General features: G+C 38.3%; 1 pseudogene; it reads left to right on the top strand.

The window, feature by feature from the left end:
* The first annotated feature begins 8,025 nt into the window (after nt 1–8,025).
* On the top strand, nt 8,026–9,042 carry LOC101446825 (receptor-binding cancer antigen expressed on SiSo cells pseudogene; annotated as a pseudogene).
* The last annotated feature ends 499 nt before the right edge of the window (nt 9,043–9,541 follow it).

Raw genomic sequence — 9,541 nt, 5'->3', positions numbered from 1 at the left:
TCTGGGCAGCAACTATACAAACTCCCTGCTACCTACATGAAATGTGGCTGTGGGCTAATAGAATTAAGCGCCTGGAAGAGGAGGAAAATGTGGCAACACTGGTGTTCTGTTTGTTTCCATACTGATTTTGATTGGGTCTCTTTAGCCAAATTAATAAAATTAATACAAAATTTTATCAGGTTGTTACAAGGAATTTTCAGTTTTGAATTAATAGCTTACTCCTGAAGTCAAGTCTCATTGTAATCTTCAAGAGTAGTAATCCAAAAAATGTGTATTAACTGTTTGTCTAAACTGCTAAATAAAAGCTTAATGGAGAGGTGGGGCAAGATGGCACTTAAGTGAGTACACCTCATTATCTCTCCTGCGAAGAAGTGGCTGAGTAGGGTGAGAGTACTGCTGGACTGGGCTGTTTCAGATGCTTACAGGGCAGGAGGTGTCCGGACATTGATTTGGTGAGACAGTGACAGAAGAGATTTTTGTAAGAGGTAGAATTTTGGGTCTCTTACACAGAGGTCAGAAGTTGTGGGGGGGACCCTTCCCCCTAGAGCTGGTGGCCCACCTGTGGCAATTCCTGAAAACTTTGTTTTGCTGAGGTGTTCCCAAACCCTGAGTGGGCTGTTTCCAGGGCTTGCAGGGCAGGAGGTGTCTGGATGTTGATTTGGTGAGACAGTGACAGAAGAGATTCTTGTGAGAGGTGAAATTTTGGGTTTCTGACATGGAGGTTAGAAGTTGTGGGTGGGACCCCTCCTCCTAGGGCTGGTGGCCCAGCCACTGTGATTCCTGAAGGCTTTGTTGTGCTGTGGTGTTCCCAGACCCTGTGTTGACCGGATGTGTGGTTCCCAGGTCTATGTCCCCTAAACCCTGGAGACCCATGCTCCAGAGACACACACATCTTGAGTATGCAAATCACAGAATTCCCAACCCTGAATCCACTGTGCCCTGAAGTCCTCCTGAGGTCCTTGATTACCCTAGTCCTCTGCATTTTGTGTTGTTGTTTTTTTCTCTCCCTGAGCTTGGAGGAGTGTACCAGCTGACTTGGGGAGAGTCTGGAAGAAAGGAGAGGCAAATCTGCTGAAGAAGCCCAATTTACCTAAACGTCCTGGGATAGGAAACTTGGTCTGGGAGAAGGTGGAGTCAGAAAATCAATTAGACCTGCCCTAGCACACCTAAGGGGGAGGGCTATAGGAGGTGCTATCCAAGCTTCCAATAGCGTATTTGGGGTTTCTGGTGAGGTTTAAATGCTCTCATGCTGGAAATAAAGAGTCATAGTCTTCTGTGTTGAATTGGTTCAATAAGGACCCACTTGAATCTCCTACCGGACCTCTCAGGCAGCTTTCCTGCTGCCCTGGGAGAGAGAAGTGAGGAAGGGAGAAAGGGAAGAGGTCAGATCCCTTAGCGTTTTATTTAACTGCAAAGAGGATCCCTAGGTTGAAACGTTGGTTCTTTTTTTACATCGTGGTTACTAATATTGCATTGTCTCCTGGTCTTTTCTCTCATTTTCTCCCCCAAGGTCCTTTTTCATTTATATAGTTTTTGTCCCTTTTTCTTGCTTGTTTTCTCCTTTTTCTTTGCCCACCTTTTCTCTTCTCTTTTTTCCCTTTTCTCTCTTTTTCTACTTTATTATTTTATTTTTCTTATATAATAGATGCTGCAGGGAATACTTCACATTTGCTGTGTTTTCTCATCCTCAATTTCCTCTATTGTGTGTGTATTGATTTGGGCCACCTACAGTATTCCCTTTCCCCTACATCTTTCTATCCTCCATCATCTACTGTTTCTCTTATATTCCACCTCCTTTTCCTTGGCCCCCAAATTGTCTGACATCTTATTTCTAATACCTTTGTTCTGTTTTCTCTCTATTATCCACTCTTGATATTATTGTCTTTCTTTTCTCTTTCCCTCTCTCATGAAAACACTGGCTTTTTAATTCATACTATATTCCTCCCCATATTCAGTTGGCTGTATCATTATAGGTACTGTACTTAATGTTACAACTCTACACAACTTACATGAGTCTAATATCCATTCTCCCAGATCTCACATTGTTGCTGTGTTAACATTTATTACCAACACTACTTTATACATTTTCTTTTCTTACTCATTTTGCTTTCCCTGGTCCTAATATTTTCCTTCAAAGTGAATTTAGCCAGCAACAAGAAAATAGAGTAAGAAGAACAAAGTGACAAAAAGAAGACATAACACTTACGCATGAACAACAACTAATTAATCCCCAAGAATAGACAAAGAAGCTAAGGAACTAATTAAGCCCATTAAGAGAAAATGATGACCAGACAGCAACAAAAAACTACAAACTAAACCAACAGTCAGGGAAATATGGCCAAATTCAATGAACAAACTAAAAACCAGGAAGAGGAGCAGAACATTAGACAAGCAATTAAAGATCTCAAACATATATTAGATACCAACTTAATGAAGTAAAGGAAGAGATTAACAATATGAAGAAAATACTTGGAGAGGAAATTGCAGACATACGCAAAAAGATAACAGATATGATGGTGATGAACACCACAATTCAAGAAATCAAAAATACACTCTCAGCAAATAGCAGCAGCGTAGAAGAGGCAAAGGAGAGAATTAGTGAGGTGGAAGACAGTACATCTGAAATCAAACAGATAGTAGAACTGATCGATAAAAAGATAGAAAAAATCTAGCTAGGAATTAGGGACCTGAATGACAATGAAAAATGTACAAACATACGTATTATAGGCATCTCAGAAGAAGAGAAGTGAAAGGGGACAGAAGAAGTGTTGGAGGAAATAATGGCTGAAAACTTCCCAAATCTACTGAGAGAGATGGATGTACATGTCCAGGAAGCACAACACACCCCAAACACCATAAATCCCAACAGACCTACCACAAGACATATACTTGTCAAATTATCCAATGCTCAAGACAAAGAGAAAATTCTAAAAGCAGCAAGAGAAGAGAAAACCATTACATACAAGGAAGGCTTCATAAGATTAAGTGCTGATTTCTCATCTGAAACCATGGAGGCAAGAAGGCAGTGCTATGACATAGTCAATGTACAAAAACAAAAAAATTTTCCAACCAAGAATATTCTACCAAGTTAAGCTAGATTTCAAAAATGATGGAGAGTTCAAAATATTCACAGAAAAACAGAAAATAAAAGAGCATGCCAAAAGAACTCTGCCCTTCAAGAAATACTAAAGGGAGTTCTGCAGACAGAAAGGAAAATAAAGGAGAGGCAGAGTTGGAGGAGAGAGTAAGGGCAACAACAACAAAAAAAAGAGAAGAAAAAAAAACAAACAAAATATGACAAACACAAGTCCAATCAAAATATGGCTAACATAAATAATTTCTTGAAAGAAATAGCACTGAATGTCAATGGACTAAACTCACCCATCAAAAGATTCAGACTGGGACATTGGATAAGGAAATATGACCCATCTATATGCTGTCTACAAGAAACACATCTTAGACCCAGGGATTCATGGAGGCTGAAAGTGAATGGTTGGAAAACAATCTTACAAGCAAACAATAACCAAAAAAGGCAGGAGTAGCAATATTAATATCAGACAAAAGAGACTTTAAATGAGAAACAACTGTGAGAGACAAAGAAGGATAATACATATTAGTGAAAGGGACAATCTGTCAAGAAGAATGAACAATCATAAATATTTATCCTCCTAACAAGGGTGCCTCCAAATCAGTGAGTCAAGCACTGGATAAAATAAGTGAAAGGATAGATGCCTCTGCAATTATAGTGGGAGATTTTAATACATGACTATCAACTTTGGGCAGAACATTCAAAAGAGAATCACTAAAGAAACAAAATATTTGAACAGTAGTATATTAGAGGAGCTGGATCTAATAGACATATTCAGATCATTACACCCAAATACAGCAGGATATACATTTTTCTCAAGTGCACATTGATCATTCTCCAAGATAGACCATATGCTAGGCCACAAAGAAAGGCTCAATGAATTCAGAAAGATCAAAATCATACAAAGTAAAAACTCTGACAACAAATGGAGTGAAGCTGGAAATCTGCAAGGGCCAGAGGCCAAGATTTCACACCAAGATATGGAAATGAAACAGTATACTCTTAGAAAAACAGTGGGTCAAAGAGGAAATCTCAAAAGAAATTAATAACTACCGTGAAACTAATGAAAATGATAACACAACATACCAAAACTTATGTGATGCAGCAAAAGAAGTACTGAGAGGGAAATTTATAGCCATAAATTCATACATCAAAAAAGAAGAAAGAGCAAAAATTAAAGAACTAACTACACATGTGGAGGAATTAGTGAAAAAACAACAAAGTAACCCCACAGGAAGAAGAAAGAAAGAAATAACAAAGATAAGAGCAGAACTAAATGAAATAGAAAACAAGAAAGCGCTTGAAAAGATAAACAAGACCAAGAGCGTTTTTTTTGAGAAGACCAATAAAATTGACAAACTCTTAGCAAAACTAGCAAAGAGAAAAAGAGAAAAGATGCAAATACACAAAATAAGAAATGAGAAAGGAGATATCATCACTGACCCCACAGAATTAAAGACTATTATAAGAGGATACTTTGAAAAACTATATTCCAACAAAAAGGACAATTCAGAGGAAATGGACAAAATCCTAGAAACACATAAGCAGCCTATATTGACAAAAGAAGAAATTGATGATCTCAACAAACCAATCACAAGGAAATGGATAGAATCAGTAACTAAAAACCTCCCAACTAAGAAGATCCCAGGACCAGACGGCTTCACAGGTGAATTCTACAAAACATTCCAGAAAGAACTAACACCAACCCTGCTGAAACTCTTCCAAAAAATTGAAACAGAAGGAACATTACTGAACTCATTCTATGATGCCAACATTACCCTAGTACCAAAGCCAAACAAAGACACCATAAGAAAGGAAAATTACAGACCAATTTCTCTAATGAACCTAGATGCAAAAATCCTCAACAAAATACTTGCTAACCGTATTCAACAGCACATTAAATGAATGATACACCTTGACCAAGAGGGATTCATTCTGGGTTTCAAAGGGGGTCCAACATGAGAAAATCAATCAATGTAATGCACCATATAAACAGATTAAAGGAAAAAAATCACATGATTATATCTATAGATGCAGAAAAAGCATTTGACAAAATTGGGCACACTTTCTTGATAAAAAGACTGCAAAAGATTGGAATACAAGGAAATTTTCTGAACATGATAAAGAGTATATTTAGAAAACCCACAGCCAACATCATTTACAATGGTGAACTCCTTAAATCTTCCCCCTAAGATCAGGAACAGGACAAGGATACCCACTCTCACTTCTGTTTAACATTGTCTTCGAAGTTATTTCTCAAGCACTGAGGCAAGATCCAGATATAAAGCAGTTTCAAATTGGAAAGTAAGAAGTCAAAATTTCATTATTTAGAGATTACATGATCCTATACAAAGAAAACTCTAAGAGGTCTTCAACAAAGCTTCTAGAATTCATGAATGAGTTTAGTAAAGCTGCAGGTTATAAGATCAATGTGCAAAAATCAGTAGCATTTCTATATACCAATAATGAGCAAGCTCAGGAGGAAATCAAGAAACAAATACCACTGACAATAGTAAATTAAAAAATCAAATACCTAGGAATAAATTTAACTAAGGATTTGAAAAAGTTATACACCAAGAACTACACAACAAGGAAATCAAAGAAGACCTAAATAAATGGAAGAATATTCCCTGTTCATGAATAGAAAGAGAAAATATTACTAAAATGTCTATCCTACCAAAACTAATCTACACTTTCAATGCAATCCCAATAAAAATCAGCACAGCATTCTTTAAGGAACTAGGAAAATTACCTATGAAATTTATTTGGAAAGGAAAGAGGCCCCAAATAGTCAAAGACATAATGAAAAGACCAAAGAAATTTAAGGAATCACATTACATGACTTCAAATCATACTACAAAGCTACAGTAGTGAAAACAGCATGGCATTGGCACAAGGAGAGTCACACAGACCAATGGAACCGAATTGAGAGTTCTGATATAGATTCTCATATATATAGTCATTTAATATTCAATAAAGCCACCCAAACATCCCAACTGGGAGAGAATGGCCTATTCAACAAATGGTGCCTGGAGAACTGGATATCCATATGTAAAAGAATGAAAGAGGACTACCATCTCACACCTTATACAAAAATCAACTCAAGGTGGATCAAAGACCTAAATATAAAAGCCAACACCATAAAAACTTTGTTAAGCAGTGTACGGAAGCGTCTACAGGAACTTGTAATAGGAAATGGCTCCATGAACTTCACACCAAAAGCACGAACAGCAAAAGAAGAAATAGATAAATGGGACTTCCTCAAAATTAAAGCCTTCTGCACCTCAAAGGAGTTGGTCAAGGAAGTGAAAAGAGAGCCTACACAATGGGAGAAAATATTTGGTAACCATATATGGAAGACTTATAACCTGCATATATAAAGAACTCCTATATCTCAAAAATAAAAAGACAAACAACCCATTTTAAAAATGGGAAAAGATTTAAACAGACACTTCTCCAAAGAAGAAATACAAATGGCTGAAAAGCACATGAAGAAATGCTCCAAATCTCTAGCTATTAGGGAAATGCAAATCAAAACTACAAGGAGATACCATCTTACTCCCATAAGATTGGTAGCTATAAAAAAACAGAAGACTACAAATGTTGGAGAGGATGTGGAGGAATGGGAATACTCATCCACTGCTGGTGGGAATGCAGAAGGATCCAGCCAATCTGGAGGACAGTCTGGCGGTTTCTCAAAAACCTAGCTATAGATTTGTCACATGACCCAGCAATTTCACTGCTGGGTATATACTCAGTAGAACTGAAAACAAGGACACAAACTGTTATATGCTCACCAATGTTCATAGCAGCATTGGTCACTATTGCCAAAAGCTGGAATCAACCCAAATGCCCATCAACAGATGAATGGATGAAAAATGTGGTATATGCATACAATGGAATACTACTCAGCTTTAAGAATGAATACACTACAAACACATATGATAACATGGATGAGTCTTGAGAACCTTATGTTGAGTGAAGAAACCCAGACATTGAAGGACAAATACTACATGACCTCAATGATATGAAATAAGTAAACCAAGCTGCCTCAGAGAGCTAGAGAGTGGATGATAGCCTTACAGGAAATTTGGGGGTAGAGGACATTTGGGGGTAAGCTGACACCTACATGGGTGAAATCTATGATAAGCTGGAGGTAAGTATTTGTACAAGGAAGGGATAAAATGGAGGCATAGGGTTACCTTTGGATGGGGCTTTGTGGGCTTGAGTGGGGCTATGGAAGGGAGGATGGGTAATATTGCCCAAGAAATTGGGGGGAGGGTGGGGAACACAGGAACATAGGAGATTGTCAGGTATTTGGTTGAGAGTATAATGCTGAGAAAACGTTTTCAAAAATATAATAAGGAAGGTTACCTGTTTAAGATGCTTAAAGGGGATAATCTGACACAGGACAGGTTCCTAGGGAGTATGTGAGTGCTCATTCTGCCATAGTGAGTTATATCATTGCATAGAGACCCATATAATGAGAGTGAAGGTATACCCACATCCTGGGGAGGACTGATGTTCTCAAATAGAGGGAATTGTATCTCTCGAGATAAATGGTGGCTCCCAATTCGTTAGGACAGTTGAGCATGTCAAGCCCTCAACACCGTTGCAAGTATCTCTGAACATGGTCCTTCAAGCAATGAAGATTGACTGTCACTGTGGGCCCTAAGGGGAGAAGAAAAAGGTATTGAATAAATGGAATCAATGTAACTGTGTGGGCAATAGAAGTGTTCCACATCCTTACACAAGGATGGATTATAAGACATGTTGAATTACACCAAAAATATACATGGGTGATAGACTAAAATGTAATTCATAATGTGAAACATAAGATAGCTAAAAATTTAGAAAATTGTATAGTCTAAAATATAGGCGGCAGCTCGGAGCCTTCACCCAGAGGGGAGGGTGAGGGGCAGGTTTTGAATCCTGCCATGGCCATCACTCAGTTCCGGTTATTTAAAGTTTGTACCTGCCTGGCAACAGTATTCTCATTCCTAAAGAGATTAATATGCAGATCTGGCAGAGGACGGAAATTAAGTGGAGACCAAATAATTTTGACAAAGACAGTTGATTATTCATCGGTTCCTAAGCAGACAGATGGTCAAGAGTGGACTTCCTGGGATGAAGATGCACCCATAAGTGTAAAGATTGAAGGAGGGAATGGGAATGTGGCAATACAACAAAATGTTTTGGAACAGTTGGAACCTGACTATTTTAAGGACATGACACCAACTATAAGGAAGACTCAAAAAATTGTTATTAAGAAGAGAGAACCATTAAATTTTGGCATTCCAGATGGAAGCACAGGTTTCTCTAGTAGATTAGCAGCTAGACAAGATATGCCTTTTATTCATCAAGCTCCTGAATTAGGTGACTTAGATACCTGGCAAGAAAATACCAATGCATGGGAGGAAGAAGAAGATGCAGCCTGGCAAGCAGAAGAAGTTCTGAGGCAGCAGAAAATAGCAGACAGAGAAAAGAGAGCAGCAGAACAACAAAGGAAGAAAATGGAGAAGGAAGCACAGTGGTTAATGAAGAAAGAACAAAACAAAATTGGTGTGAAATTTTCATAACAAATTATCTTTATATGTCATAGTGCCAGTAGGAGATTTCTGAGCTCCACAACTAAGCATCATTTGTATGGATTTGAGAGTATTTTCAGAATACAGTTGTGCTGCTTGATTTTAATATGTTCACCAGGCCATCCAGGACACAAGGATTCTCCCAAAGTACTTGGAACTCTTAATGGTTTAAACTTAAAAAAAACAAAAAAAGACTTATGGGACAATATTTAATTCAACATGCTCCAAATATGAGACAGTTGATTGCTGTAGAGAAATAATTTCAAATGGAATATACCAGTACCATTTCAAGCTAGTTTCTAGCTAAATAAATGGGTGTACATATTTTTATGGTGGAAAAAGACTCTACTATTATGCTTTCCTTCATTGTGCATAACAATAAAATAAATAATTTTAAATATCAAAAAATATATATAAACCACAATGTAAACATAAATGTTACCTTGTTTGAAAGCTATTGTCGCAGCAGCATTGGAAATTCTTAGGGACCAGGCTGTTTTGGGATTTCGCAGGGTAGAAGGTGTCTGGACATCGATTTGGTGGGAAGATAACAGAGAAAATTCGTGCATAAGATATAATTGAGACTCTACTACACGGAGGTGGGAGCTGCGTGTGGAATGCTCCCTCCTGGGTTGGGCGGAGCTGCGGCACCGGTGCTGTGGTGGTGATTTCTGGAGGCTCTGTGGTACTGGGGAATTCATAAGCCCTGAGCAGGCTATTGGGGGGTTAACAGGACAGGAGGCCTTCACAGACCGATTTGGGGAGACAAACGGGAGTTTTTTTGCGAAGCGGGGAATTTTTTATTGGGGACACAAATATAGCGCTTCTGCCTAGAGCCCTGCCCCCCAAAGGCCGGCTGCCGATC

This window comes from Dasypus novemcinctus, chromosome 14, assembly GCF_030445035.2.
Source record: "Dasypus novemcinctus isolate mDasNov1 chromosome 14, mDasNov1.1.hap2, whole genome shotgun sequence".
NCBI lineage: Eukaryota > Metazoa > Chordata > Mammalia > Cingulata > Dasypodidae > Dasypus > Dasypus novemcinctus.
This window is presented reverse-complemented; position numbering and strand designations above follow the sequence as displayed.